Raw genomic sequence first — 15,207 nt, 5'->3', positions numbered from 1 at the left:
GGGACATGGTTTAGTGGTGGACTTGGCAGTGCTAGGTTAACGGTTGGACTTGATGATCTTAAAGGTCTTTTCCAACTTAAATGATTCTATGATTCTATTTCCTCGGGTGGGCAATTGCCTCTGCGCAATGCTCGCTCAGTTGCTCTCTCTGAGCCCCAGTGGTCTGGGCAAAACCTGCCTGGGTTCGGCTTCCCCTCCTTTTGAACCCCTTTGCTCACGAAGGCGACTCACCGTGGCTCTATCCTCTTTGCAAAAGGTCATGCCTGCTATTTCTTGTTTTAATCTGACAAGGTATGAGCGAGGGCTCCGCCACGTGGGCCCTAGCGATGATGACGTTACAGGTGCTCTTTGGAGATGAGCTACTTTCCCAGCGAGAAAGGCAAGAGCCTGTTTCCCGGAGTGCAAGGCACAAGATGGGATTTGCTAAAGGAGGATTTGGACTTTGCTGATGTTCGGATCCAGGGCAGGAATCAAGAGGACACCTGATGAAGAAAGGCCCTTTCGTTTGGGTGAGGATGGTCCCTATAGACCAACCGCATCCATGATGTCCAAACCCTCTGCTTTAATCCTCCTACTCCCGGGTGGCTTTCCCAAAGCCTGCTGCCAAAGCAGCCAGCCAAAGGGAGGACCAGCCAAACCTCAGCTCCTTAGAGAGCACCCAGAACACGGTGTACGTGGGACCAGGTGCTCCTCACCCCTCGGGGCTGCCCTGGAGGACACCAATGCCACCCTGGGGCACCCTGCCAGGCCACCCAGGGTTCCCAGCCTCCACAGAGGGATGCATGCATTTACCAGCCGCCCCAAAAGCCCCTTCTCTCCTGCTTCTCCTTCTCCTCCCCGGTACTCATCCAGCCTCTTGCTAATCTAAGGGCTGGGGCCGGCAAGTGCTGCCGAAACCTGCCCGGCCTGACGAAGGGCTTCCCTCTTGCAGGCGGTCATATCTCGCTGAAGCCCCAGCACCCACTGCCCAGCTCAGCGCATCCCCCAGCACCTCGATGGGCTCCAGATGGGGCCCGGCGGTCCGGGATGCCCTTCGCTGCCCATTCCCCTTTCTTCCCAGCCAAAAGCCCAGCTCGGTAGCTGGTGTAATCTCACCGGCTTTCACGCTCATACCGATTCTCCCAAAACCAGGACCGGTCCCGTAGGCTGCTCACACCGGGCTCCAGGTGGGGCCGGGCGGTCCGGGATGCCCTTCGCTGCCCATTCCCCTTTCTTCCCAGCCAAAAGCCCAGCTCGGTAGCTGGTGTAATCTCACCGGCTTTCATGCCTCATACCGATCTCCCAAAACCAGGACCGGTCCCGTAGGCTGCTCACACCATTCGGGAAGGTTGTATCTGAAGCATCATCCTGCCCAGCGATACCTATAAAAAGGAGGAAGGCGGCTCCTGTGGGCTTTCGGCATCGCAAGCGTGAACCTTCCCCCCCCCCGGTGGAAACCAGGGCTTATAATGGAATTGCTGACACCACCTCAATTACCGCCGCGCTACCCGCTGCCCAGTAATGAAGGAATTTTCCTCTTTTTGCAGTGTGAATACTAATTGAGACGGGCTCCAGCGCGGCACCAGCGCAGGAGGATGGTGCCATCTAAAGGAACCGAAGGCAAAGAAGAGCAGCAGCCGCCGCCGAGGGGGTGCAGAGGGACCGGCGGCATCATTTTAGCCGCTGTGAGGTGGCTCAGCAGCAGGGCCCCGGCTCAGCAGAGGCTTCCAGAGGAAGTTTCTGATGGGTGTTTGATGGTTTCATGCCACCTTAGAGATAATGGGGGCCCTCATTTGCATAGAACTTGCCTATTCCCTACAAAGCTGGCTTTCGAGGGTATTTTCCTCCTAACACCTTCTTGTTTCCATCGTGTACGTAGCTGATACCAGGGAAATCAAGGGTAATGTCTGACTGTCTGGGATCCTCGATCCAAGCAAAGCAGGGCCGTCCACCCCAAAGCCAAGCTGTCGTGAACCTAGAGAACTTAGTGCAGGTCTTTGGGGTCAGGTTTTGGAAGTGCCCGTACCCGATGCGTACAAGCTCAGTACTGCCCCGGTAGCCTCACTGGAGCATCAGGGATGGTTACAGTACAGGAACTGGGAACCGGGACCTCCAGAGAAAAGCTTTTGAGCTAACCGGTCCAAGTCAACCCATGGGCACACCTGCTGGCGCTCTGACCCAGCCTAAACTCCCCCTGATGAATTCCCTTTGTCAAGAGGGTTGCAGTCATCCAAAAAATCCTCTTGGCACATGCAGCTAACAAGCCCAAACCAACCCCAGCATTCCTATTTTACCTTTTTTTGACTCACTGCACGCTATGAAAGAAACATCAGTCATGATTTACAGACCCGCCGCAAGAACCCTGCAAGATGGGACTGCCTGCCGAATTCCAGGTACGTGAGGAAGGCTGACACTTTTGTTTCGGCAATTAATTAATTTTCACTGGGCTTTCACTTTTACAACCTCTTTTTCCACTTCCCAGGTTGCTCAACTCGAAATCAATAAGACCACCCCATGATAAAGACGTCATGCTGAATGTATATGTCATTAATCACTTGAGTTACCTTTCAACCCAGCGCGTTTCCTTTGTTGGAGCCTTCCCTCGAGGTACTGGAAAAACAAACAGACACATTTATAACAACCCCTTAGGGCTAAGTCAACAGTTGCATTCACGTCCTTAATCAACATCTTGGGCTTAACCAAGATCACCTCTAAAACTCCTCAAAGAGCTACAAAGCAGTAACTGTACTTTTCCAGTACAGATAATTGGGATTTTACATGACATGATGATAGACTTGATTGAAAAAGTTATCCTAACATCATTGCTCGCTGCTGGGAGTCCTAAAGCCATTGCCCAAACCGAAGCGAGCGTTCAGATACCCGATGGCATCATGAAGACGCGCTTGGGCATGTTTTCCAAACCATTAATATTTGGCTGTGGTGCAACAGAAGATGAAAGACCTGGAGTCCTTCGCTTTCAACCTCCCAAACCACGTATGACACGGACCCGTAAAACAGGCCCCACCATGCCTCGGTCCTATTTTTACGCGTCTCTTGTAGAAGAGCGATGCGAAGGTCAACAAACCAAGAGCTGGAGCACCCGGGACCATCAGGGTTACAGCCATCCGCAGGAGCTCGCTTCAGCCTCCTTGGGCACGGGGCTCCCTGTTTGCAGGATCCGGCACCACCTTGTGCTTTCTCGGTCAATGAGCACGCCGGACCCGCTGTGGGGTCCATCTCACCCGCAGTCCTTCACCCAGCCAGGTCCTCTCATCTTCTGAAGCTCTCCACAGCCTACCGGGAACGATGGAGCCTCCGCTGAAGTATTCAAAATATTTTTGAATGAAAGTGTCAGTTCAAGATCCTCAGCATAAAACATACCTAACAAAGCCTATTTGCAAAGTAAATTTACTCTGGATTTCCGATACCTAGAAAAGTTTTTTCTATTATATTTATTTAAAATTACAACAGTTTACATTAGAAACAAGCTCAAACAATTAAGGTAAAAGATAAATAACTGCATACAGTTTAATTTTACAAAATGCAAACATACATCTTTCATTGTTCCATTATCTGAGTATTAAGTGCAATATAATTGTCCGATGCATTTTCGCTGACTTAAATGCTATAAAATTAAACAGGCCTGACTTTTATGAAATAATCTTTATTTTCCTTCATCATGCAAGCAGTGGCCTGCGATGGCTCAGAGTTTTTTGGGGGGGGACACCTTCAAATGAAATGTTTGCTTTCTGCTGTGCAGCAGGGTTCCTCTGGATTTCGGATGGCCAAAAGTACCACCTAGCAAGATGCAATCCCAAGAAGCAGGAGTTGGAGGTTGCCTTTGGAAAAAGCAGGGCATCATCCCGGCTACTAAGCTGGCAGGGAGAGCTGCGGGATGCTCCGAACGCCATGGTGAGCGAGCGTGCCATACTTGCCATGCTTTCCTTGCTCCCCTCACGAAACACCCCTGGGGGACGCGCTCTTTATCTGGGATGCAATTATAAAAATTGGCTTTGAAATAATCCTTTTAGAAGGATAAAAAAAAAAGAAATAACAGGAGGCTTATGTGCTTATGTTGTGAGGTTGGTACTGTACGTATCACAGTGACTTGTAAAGGCAGTATTATATCAACGGCAGAGCGCCCGGAGGTCTCAGAAAAAGTGGTTTTGAGGAATATACTGAGTCTGAAGGAAGAAAGGGGAAAATTAAAGCCGGTGTTACCTTATTAGGGCCCTGATACAAAGAGGCTGAAAATGATGATGTTGTTTAATATTGGAAAGAAACGGGAAAGGCGGGACGTGGCAAAATAACAGCAAATAAAGCACAGCCTGGAAAAGGCAGGTAGGAAGGTCTGTCTGATAAGGCAAGCGGAGGGGCAGCTGGAAGCAGAGCTGGGAACCCACCGTGCAGCAGGGTTGCCCTGGGGCAGAGCGAAGGCGAGCCGACCGTGTGCCGCAGTGGCATTGTGGTCCCCGGCGGCGCAAGCCGGAGGCCAAGCCAGCACCCTGTTGCTAAAACCAGAAGCACTTGGCGACTAATTGGGGTGTAAGTTACGGATGAATCATATCATTTTGAGCCACGGACCGGGCTCACAAAGGTCTGCAGGTGCTTAGGGATAATCCCGTAAACCCCTACTCCTCCAGCTCTTTGAAGACGCCTGCGGCTTTCAGCAAGCCGAAAGGAGAGGCGGCGTCTCCTGCCGCTCCTGAAGGGCTGAAATGTGCCCTCGGAAACACTGGCCTTATCCCAGCCTTTTGCATCCATAAGGCGCGTGCTGCGAAAGGCAGCTTTCCCCCATCAGCTTCCCAAGCACCTTTATTCCTTTGCAGCTACAGTACCTGCCCGCTTAGGGATTTAGGAGGGGACTCAGCCCCCGCATCACACCGCCGCTGCTCCGGTAGCATCCTACTACGCCCCCCCTGAGTTATGAAGACCATATTTGTCTTGAAAACAGGCACATTCCTCTTGTGCAAGGATGCCTCCAGCCGCCTCCTGGGTGGGCATGAATCACACCAGCTCGCCGAGATTGGCCCTATAACTCCTGTCTGCAGCAGCCCCGGCGCGGGCTGCTTGCACGGAGGATGCCAGCGAACGCCGGGCACGTTTTCCAAGGCAAATCAAGTGTTTCGATAAGATGAGCCCGATGTGCAGGCACTAGATGTTGATTTGCGGCGGCTCTCGCGGCGGCGATGCTGAAAGGGCAGACCCTCAGCTGGTGTAAATTGGCACCGTTCCCCCCCGGGGCCCCGGGTCAGCTCGTAAAATGGTGTAACTCAGCGTAGCCCTATGGATGTCACCGCATCCCCACTAATTTACCCCTGCTGAAAACCTGCTCCATGGGATGAAAGCATTAACTCTGCCCCGGGCCAGCCGCAGGGACGCCTCCGAGACCTCTGCCTGCAACCAGAACTGAAAAATTGCAATGCAACTTTTTTTTTTTCCCCCCTTCTTTTTTTTTTTTTTCTTAATAACCCTTTAATTCTTTCCCTTACAGCTGCGTTCTCCGTTGTCTACTCCTGCATCCACAAAGAGGGGCTGCTAAAGGAGAAGCCGGCGTGCTAATAACTCAGTACCCAGGCAGTCGCAGTACCCCAGCCTTCGCTCGCACCCCCAGACAAAAAGGCCATGTGTCACAGCCCTGAGACAAATGCTCCTGGCACAATGCTGCAACACAAGCGAGGGGGCCGGAGGTCAAAAGTTATTTGTGTAAGCCGGTATGCTTTCAGCGGGAAGACGTAGCTGGAACAAAACTTTAAAGGTCAGTCTTGTCTCCTTTTTCCCCCCTTTTTCCCCCCCCCCCCCCCTCGTCCTCCTGCCTGCACCTGTCCTGAGAGCCCTGCCTGTACAAAAGGCAGGCAAGGGGTTGCAAAACCTCCTGGTGAAGGGAGCAGGGTGGGAATCATCCCGGGAGCGGGCACAGGGAGAGGTTTGCCCTGGGAAGCAGGAGGGCAGAGCCCGGCGGGGAGAGCCGGGCTCCACCTGCACCCACGGACCGGCTCGGTTTGCTGGTGGCAGCGAGGAGCAGCGGACGCATCTAGGTCCGGTGCAGCATTTCCACCGGGAACCTCTCGACCGGCCCCCAGGTCTGCCCGCTTTTAGAGAGGTGGTGTTCACACGGCGGCAGCGAGATGGACATTTGGGTGATTTGCATGCCAGCGCATGGACCGGAGAGGCGGAAAAAAAAAGGGAAAAAAGAGAAAAAAAAGAAAAAAGGGGAAAAAAAGAAAAAAGAAAAGGAAAAAAAGGAAAAAAAAAAAGCTTGCTTGCGGCAGGCCTGAGCGGACAATGGTGTCTCTATGGAGATAGGGAGGGGGAAAGCGGGTGAACATGCCTGAAAGGCAGCCGCCCAGCCGCCAGCCATCTCGCAACTTTTTGGGGAACCCCTGTTGATGCGTGCATTTAGGTAGAGCTTGCTCTCCCTGAAAATTCACCCAGCCTGGGGCTGCATCTCTGTACGTCTGCTGACGGCGTCGCTGTCCTCAACTTTGGTGACCAACAGCAGAAGTGCTGTTCCCGGCTGTGCCTCCCCCGAGGCTGGCGTGGAGTACCAGCAGGCCGGCAGAGGTGCACCGAGGGGATCAGGAAGCCTCAGTGCGCTCTCGGATGGATGCTTTCTTCCCCTGCCCCCACGGACCGGCTCGGTTTGCTGGTGGCAGCGAGGAGCAGCGGACGCATCTAGGTCCGGTGCAGCATTTCCACCGGGAACCTCTCGACCGGCCCCCAGGTCTGCCCGCTTTTAGAGAGGTGGTGTTCACACGGCGGCAGCGAGATGGACATTTGGGTGATTTGCATGCCAGCGCATGGACCGGAGAGGCGGAAAAAAAAAGGGAAAAAAGAGAAAAAAAAGAAAAAAGGGGAAAAAAAGAAAAAAGAAAAGGAAAAAAAGGAAAAAAAGGAAAAAAGCTTGCGGCAGGCCTGAGCGGACAATGGTGTCTCTATGGAGATAGGGAGGGGGAAAGCGGGTGAACATGCCTGAAAGGCAGCCGCCCAGCCGCCAGCCATCTCGCAACTTTTTGGGGAACCCCTGTTGATGCGTGCATTTAGGTAGAGCTTGCTCTCCCTGAAAATTCACCCAGCCTGGGGCTGCATCTCTGTACGTCTGCTGACGGCGTCGCTGTCCTCAACTTTGGTGACCAACAGCAGAAGTGCTGTTCCCGGCTGTGCCTCCCCCGAGGCTGGCGTGGAGTACCAGCAGGCCGGCAGAGGTGCACCGAGGGGATCAGGAAGCCTCAGTGCGCTCTCGGATGGATGCTTTCTTCTCTGTATCAAGGAAATCTGGGCAGAAAACAATATAAAATTCCCAAGAGCCGGGGACTTTGCTGGGGTGGTCAGAAAAGAAGACAGAAATGGGGGAAAACCCCTCTCTCTGTCTAGAAATTATTTTCATTTTGGAAAATAAAATAAAAAAGTAGCTCTAAATTTTATCCAATAAATATAGCTTTTTTCCCCCCTACGGGATTCATGAATTGCTGGCTTTTCAAAGAAAACTGCCAGTTCTCCTTTTACACCTTCACGATAGAGGACTAACAGCAGAGCTGCTGGTTGAGAGGAGAGCAAGGTACCGCGTGCTCCAGAAGCTCAGACACCCCCCCCGCATCGCAATGCGTGCTGGAAGGACGGGGGGAAAATGAGTGAAACCAGTCCTGCTAACGGGCAGCTCCTCTCCCCAGCTCCCTCCTCTCGGCCGTTCTCCCTCCTCCCCTGCAACGAGAAGGACCAGCAGTAATTCGGCAGAGATGCACATGACTTGCACTTGATGGGGATGCTGAACTCAAGCCCAAGCATCCTCACTGAAGCTGCTGCCCGGGCTTTGGGAGCAGGCAGGGTTTGCCACGGAGGCCCTGCGCCTCAGGGAGACCTGCCGGGGAGCAGCTCGTCCCCCCCCAAGGAATGCATCCACCCCCTTCAGATGAGAGGGCATCCTTGGAGAGCGAAACAGGGTCCTCACCTTTCCCTCTCCTTTCAGTTCCCTGGGACAAAACATAAATACCTCCAGCCAAGTGCACTCAGTGCGTACTTGTTTGCCAAGCCATTATCTACTCCTGGGTTATGAGAAGGCATTTGTGTTTCAACGGGAATCCAATCAATAAATTCCACAGTCTTTCACCCTCTCTTCTCAGCAAACATATCCATCCCACCCCACTACACCAGGTTTTCTCCCTTTGCTGGAGTTAAATATTTGTGGGGCCTCTTGTTAAAACATCGGGAGCACCGGGCTACAGCAGAGGACTCCGGCCAGCGCTGGCTGGGGTTTTCTCAAGGAAAGCCTCTCCTCCCTTGGAAAGGGGTGTGTGATGGGAGGAGGCAATTCTCCTGCTGTTCTCCCCACCCCAACCAGTGGTTTTGGTCATGGAAAAGGCAAATCAAATGAAAGGCCATCTTCCTTGGAGCGGGACTCGATGATCCTTACGGGTCCCTTCCAACTTGAGATATTCTATGATTCTGTGATTCCTAATACAACTTTTTAAAATGGTACCTTGCCCATAATCAGTTGACGAGATGGACCTTTCTGGTTTCAAAACAAGAAAACCTCCTAGTTTGCCGCATCAAGGATAAATCGGATGCCAAAAGGTCCCCTTGGAAGTCCCCTGGGCGCCTCTGAATCTCATCCTTGGTTTGTAGGAGAGGCACCGGGAAGAGACAAGGCTAAACCCCAGGTCAGTTGGTCCAGGGACGGCTTTGGCCCCTCCGAAAGCACGGCGATATAAGGTGACAGCAGCTGTGACAGCAGCCCTGTAGCAGCCACCGGTGCCTCCAGGTGTTCCCAGGTGTGCCCCGAACCTGCTCGCGCCCTCTCCAGCCTTCTGCTGGCGTTGCCTTGTCTGAGCTTGTATTGCCAGGGCAAAAAGGTGTTTCCCTCTGGCAGGGTGCAAGGATCTGCCGCAGCCACGGCGCTCCTAGCACCAGAAAAAGAAGGCATATTTTTCCTAAGCTTTATTTTAGAGGCAACAGCAAGCTGAACTTGTCTGAGGGTGTTTTCCTGGTGCCAGATCCATCCCCGTTCTCTCTTCTGAAGAAGGGAGCTGTGTATCCCAGAAGTGCTTAGCACTAATTAGGAACTTTTATTAGGAACTGGCCAACATCTCACACTGCCTGCAGAAACTGCCGCCCTCAGCCCTGCATTTAATAACTATTCACGTCTCTGCTCCCAGATTTCTCTCCACAGCCTCTTTCTGTCTGGAGCAATGGAGTCTGGAAAAGTATGTTTCCAATTAAGATTATCAACCGCGTTATTAAATGAATTCAATGAGCGCTAAGATCTGGAAGTTTTTTCCATGCCAGATAGGTACCAGACATACTATGCAGACACTCTTGTGTCTTCTCAACATATGGCCTTGCTTTAGTGCGTTCACGATGTGCATCTCCAGTAACAAACTTAGAGCCTGACCATCCCATCAAGTCAAGATGCATTAGACCAGGCAGTGGGAAATCTCCCACCGCTGCCAGCAGTGAGATGGAACAGGTTATACTGCTGCCCACGAGCCTGGTGCTTAGATCTTCACTCAACCGGTGGCCGCGTGCCTGGTTTTTAAAGTCCAGCTTGCTGTTGCCACCGGGTGCAAGCAAAGCCCTCAGGTACAAACAGGATTTTCCCCCGAAATGGGCTTCCTACCCAACAGGCAGGGGCCAGCTGCGGAGCTCCCCTCCCCGCGGTCGGTGTGCCTGCTCCTCCGATCACAGCCTGCGGCTCCCCTGGCCACACCTGGTTAGGACATTTTGATGCTTTCTTAATATCTTGTTATATAATAAAGACCTCAGACTGAGCTGAGCTCTTTCAAGGCTTTGCTCTGAGTCAGAAGACCTTTGCGAGACCCTCAGTTATGGGCAGGCTTGAAGGGACTTTTGGATGCCAGGCTTTAAACTGTCTTCTTTGTACCTGTCGGTGTTTTCCGTAAGCTGCTAGAGAGCAGGTCGCGCAGTCACAGACTTGAAGATAGATGCTAAAAATCCAAGAAGAACAGTCATATTTCCAGGGAGAGCAATCCTGATGGGCAGCTTTAGCGTATTCTTGTTGTTAAAGGCTTGTACAGTAAAACGCTGAAGTCAGTGGCAGCAGAACTTTCGCAGCAGCTGAGTCTCAGCTGCTTCCTTTAAGAAAAGCGCTTGCTCTCCGCATCAGGAATATCTTGTGGAAAAGAAAATATGTCACCAGAGCAATGGGGAGTTTCTGACACAAGTAATGGGAGTTGAAAGGTATTGGCCCCGCTGCAAGAATCTCTCAATCAAAAGCCGGTATCAAACAGCAAAGGCTGCGGCAAGGAGGGAGGAAATTCGTAGCAGAGGTTGTCAGCGGGGCAGGAGCTGCAGGCACTTGATGGGGAGCTGGGCTGGCGCCAGCTGCCGATTGGGGACCATCCTGAGCCGGGACATCCTGCGGGTCCCGAGCAGCAGCGGGGAACGGGGAGCGGGACGATGGCTCACGGCGGGGGGTTCAGGCATTTCCCACTGAGACGGGGAAGGCGAAATAAAACACTCCCTTGGATTATTTTCCATTCCTAAGTTAGGAGCATCCGCTCGCTAGACAAGGGCAGGGTCACCCCCTTGGCAGGGCGATGGGCCCTCCCCTGCCCGAGCCCCAGGGGGGGGGAGCTGGCATGCAGGACGTCAGCCAGCTCCTCCTGGGACGCCGTCGTGTTGGCAGGGCTCGTCCTGCAAACGGCACAGCCTTGGTCGAGCAGGGTCTGTTCTGCACGTACAGGAGCCCAGTGAGACGCTGGAGCAGGAGACAGGTCGGGAACAACCCGATTTCATAGGGTGGGATGCTGATTTCATCAGCTGGGATGCAAACGGACAGAGAAAGGGAAGGAGTGGGGAGGCATCCCACGCTTGCTTGCCTCCCTAAAACCATGACACCGAGACTTTGGGGTGGGTAGCCGGGGATGGGGGAGCCCTGAACTTGTCCCAGAAGCAGCTCCTCTGCAGTAAGGGATACCTTGCGGCATGCCGTGGTTGCTCCTGCTCTCTCAGTTTACGCATAGCCGTGGCCACCGAGGTTTGGGTTGACCCTCGAACTGAGCACATTATCCAACAGCATATTCCCCCTTGGCTCTGTCTGCAGTGAATCGCAGGGGGAAAGGCACCACCGGAGAATGAGGGGCATTGTGGCAGCATCACATGTATCCCCCCAAAATGAAATAAAACCAGGCTGTATTATAACAACTGTATTATATCAGGCTAATTTTTAATTAGGGCTATTAGAGGGATAGTCCTGCAGTCATTGAAGTAAACGGGAACTATCTTTAAGCCTTAACCTTTCTAATCATCCCCGCATGGCATGCCAGAGCTTGTGAATAGGAGCCTTTTGTTCCTCCAAAAACATCTAGCAGACAATTGCATGTGAAGGCACCATCTATATTTAATAGACAACCTGTCAAGAACCAGGCAGCTTGTTACCCTCAAACCACATGCCTAGATAAAGGAGAGGGTATCAGGCCTGATTTTCAAAGGCAAATGTGCTCACAAAGGCGAATTAAAGGCCTTGGGAGCTGTGTTTACTCAGCATCTCTGAAAATGGTGGCCTGGTGGCCACGATCCAGGCGCTATTGAATTCCCTGGAAGGGCTCCATCGGGCGTCAGTGGGCGTTGGATCAGGCCCCGTGGAGGCAGCGATGTCTCGAGGGAAATGTGACCTGAATTAATACAAATAAATAAACAAATCTCTCTCTCTCTCTCTTTCTCACAAACCCAACTGTTTAAACGGTAAACTAACTATTTGGGACTTAATGTGTATTCATGAGTCAGGCAACGGTGTGAAGGCTAACGACTAAACTATGCTGGTAAACCACAAATCCTCTGAATCAATAGTGTTCAGTTTACTGTACTAATAACGGTGAGTGGTGCCATATGAAGTGTTATTGCGAGGGTGCTACAGCAGGTTGGGGTTTTTTTGCCCTTTGCATGTCGGCAGTCAAAACAGGCATAAAACACACCTTCAAAGTAAGGCAGGGTCCGACAAAAACATTTGGAGCACCATTCCGTCCTCCTCAAGAGCATGGAGCTGCCAGCGTCTTGCTGGATGGATGGTACATCGCGGCTAGCTCCTGCTCAGGCTCCTACACTCAACACTTCTCTCCGTCGTACTCCTGCCAGCGAGCATTTATCCTAATAAGTGGGGAAATCTACCTCAGATAAAGAAGGAGAGATCAATGGTCTTTCAGAGGAGAAAGGCTGATCACATACTTTCTCTGAAAGGTCCTGTTAAATGGTCTGAAACCTTTCTCTTTGCCCTTCCCTTTATATATTATATAATATATAATATTATACAGCATGCATACAGCATTATACAGTTATACAGCATGCCACAGCCCAAGAAGCAATGTGTGGGGATGCTGTCCACAAATTTTTGAGCCCCCTCAGGCAGCTGAAGCATTAGAGGCATTCACAGAGATAAACCAGCGGTGAGGTATACAGGGTCCAGGGGTGGAAGACCTTGCTGGGACCAAGGAGAGGGCTTCCATCCAGCATCCAGTTCGCACACCCAAAGCACATTTTGGGCACGACAGCTAAAAGGCAGACCGTGAAAGACATTTAAGTACCTAGAGAGATGGGCAAATGCTGGGAGAGATTTGGAGAAACGGCAGGCTTTGCAAAAGATCAGGCACCTCATGGTCTCCCGGTGGGAGGACGCAGGACCCCCTGTGTGGCGTGGTCAGCATCACTCGGCGCTTCCCAGCACCGATGCCTCCGTGCAGGAGGGTCCCGAGGGCTGCATCTGGCTCTGACGCGGGGAGGACAGGGATGCTCGGGGTGCGTGAGAATGAGACTGCGGCACGAGTGACAAGGTGTGAATCTGCGGGGATGCTTCTCATCTTCTCTTATCCTTCCTTCGAGCTTTTGAGGCCCCCAGGGACACGGTAGTAAGTGTGAGGGTCAGCACATATTTTTGCCTTACCACTAGGTAAAACTGAAGGGTATGCTAACGCGTGGCTCACCAAAAATGTTTGGAAAATACTGAAATGATGCAGGTTCCCCAGCACAGGACTCGGTGATTTCCATAGCTCCCCCAGGATTTCAGCTGATTTCATTATATCTATGTGTATATATATATTTCATTTATTTAAAAAACGAGGTAACCGTGTTGAGTTATAAACTAAATTAAGGGGAAGCTCCATGGGGTGCCTGGAGTTTCCCTCCCAACCGCCTTCCCTGTAGGAAAAGCTCTTTGAAAGGCAAGAAATCAGAGCCCAGAATTAAACAAATCACGCATCTCTCCATTTTTTAATTTATTTAATATTTTTCTTTTGCTTGAGCAAGATCCAACCATGCTTCCCTAGCCCTCGTTTAAATGCAAACCTATTTCAAACCCGTGTCCCGTGTATCGAATCGCTTGCCGTATGCTCCCTCCAGTGGGCGAAGGACCTCAAAGCAAAGGCAGCAGAAATGCTCCGACTTTTCTGCTCCAGAACCCTACGGCAAACCTTACCCGGCCAAAAGAGCTGGGGCCAGTTTGGGTTTGACACCCAAGGGCTCAGCCCGCGTTTCCGTGCTTGCCCTGCTAAAAATCTGCCTGAAAATGTTACTTTAACTGCAGGAGGAAGGTTAAGTTTTGCTGGGGCTTGTTTAGCGTCGGTCAATCCAGCCTGATCCAAGCTCAGGAGGTCTCAGGCCACCCGTTTCTCCTCTGTTTATTTTCCCTGGCTGGTTTTAGGGTGCCTTTTTAGGATCCCTCAACCACTCATCCCCACGATCACCTTCAAAGCCTTAGCCAGGACCTTCACTGCCTAAATAAACCATCACAAACCAATTCTTCCTTGGAAATCCAGTATTTCATAAAAAAACTCTGATGTGCAACCTTCGTATGGCTACAAAATCATCTTGTTCCTCCTGCCTCGGCCATAACTAACTTTTCAACACCCACAGCTGCAAAATGGGAACCTTTGGTTAATGAACAATGGGAAACCCATTGTTTGGCAGTTTTAGAGGCTAGGCAGAAAGAATGCACGCTGTCAGCGTGGCTCTGGGTCTCAGGGGGAACAGATTAAGAGCACAGTGACCCACAAGCTGCCATCCAAAACCAGCTTTCCCGTTAAAGCAACACGTGTGCTCGGACCGGTGCTTTTACACCTCCGGGTTGCTCAGGTTTGTAATTTATGGAGTGAGAAGGGGAGGGGGGGGTGAGGGGGGGGGGGGGGGGGGGGGTGTCACAGTGCCTAAGGAGGCTGAATAGATCCTCAGTCCATGCTATACCCCAAAAATGGGGCGCACTTCTGAGATCCCCCAAGACACAGGCGTGGGGTGGGGAAGGGCACATCTCCCTGAGCTGCCCATACGTTTGTTTAGCCATGACTTTATCCCATCTCCTAAACTGCTGATGCCTTTGACCTCTTCAGCATCCCGTGGCAGCAGTTTTCCTCATTTCTCATCGATATTGAAAGCGTATTTTTTCCAGTGCTCCCCCCAGTTCGGTGCGGCTTAGAAAGGCTCCTTTCTCCGGGCTGCTCTGCCCATGTGGCTGGATGTCTGCAGACAGACGGGTTTAATTGCGGGATCACGGCCTGTGTCATTACTCCTGGCATCCAGCGCTCCCAGGAACAATAGAGCTCCCTCTGCTAAAACAAGCACCTACAGCATTAGCTAAATCAAAGCCCTTTCAAACTGACCATTTCCCCCCAAGAAAATGCAGTTTTCCTATTAAGCCTGAAAGCAATTATCTGGGATTAGCATCAGATCAAAAGGGATTACTTTCCAGTATTGTTTTCAAAACCCTCAGGGCTGGCAGAATTATGATACCGTGCCGCCGCCGCCGCTGGCACGCCGGCCGCAGCGCCCATGCCGGGCTGCCGGAGGATGCCAACCATCCGGCACCCCGCCATGGCGGGGGCTTTGGGTGTCCCGGGACAGCGGTGGGGGCGATCCAGGGGACCTCAGCAGGCTCAGCTCTGATTTCTCTCTGCTTCCCTGGCATGCTTTGGCAAAGGATGAACCACAATAAATCACAATTGCATGATAGTTTGCACACCCCGCTACCCCTCTCGGAGGGGGTGACAGCAGCAGCATCGGCCTGCATCACACTGTGCAGAGGGCACGGGGCTGCTCGGGTACCCGCCGCGGGTGGGTATCACTCTCAGTCCAAGCACCACGGTGTGAACCCCCTGCCCTGCAGACCCCAGAGCTGCACCCAGCTCTTCTGTCGAACACCTGGGCTCATCATGCTGACTGCCTCAGTTTCCCCACCTGTGAAAGGGTCGGGGGCTGTTGCAATCACCTCTGGAAAGCTCTTTGGGAACA

This window comes from Aptenodytes forsteri, unplaced genomic scaffold (genome assembly GCF_000699145.1).
Source record: "Aptenodytes forsteri isolate BGI_AS27 unplaced genomic scaffold, ASM69914v1 Scaffold185, whole genome shotgun sequence".
Taxonomy (NCBI): Eukaryota; Metazoa; Chordata; class Aves; order Sphenisciformes; family Spheniscidae; genus Aptenodytes; species Aptenodytes forsteri.
This window is presented reverse-complemented; position numbering follows the sequence as displayed.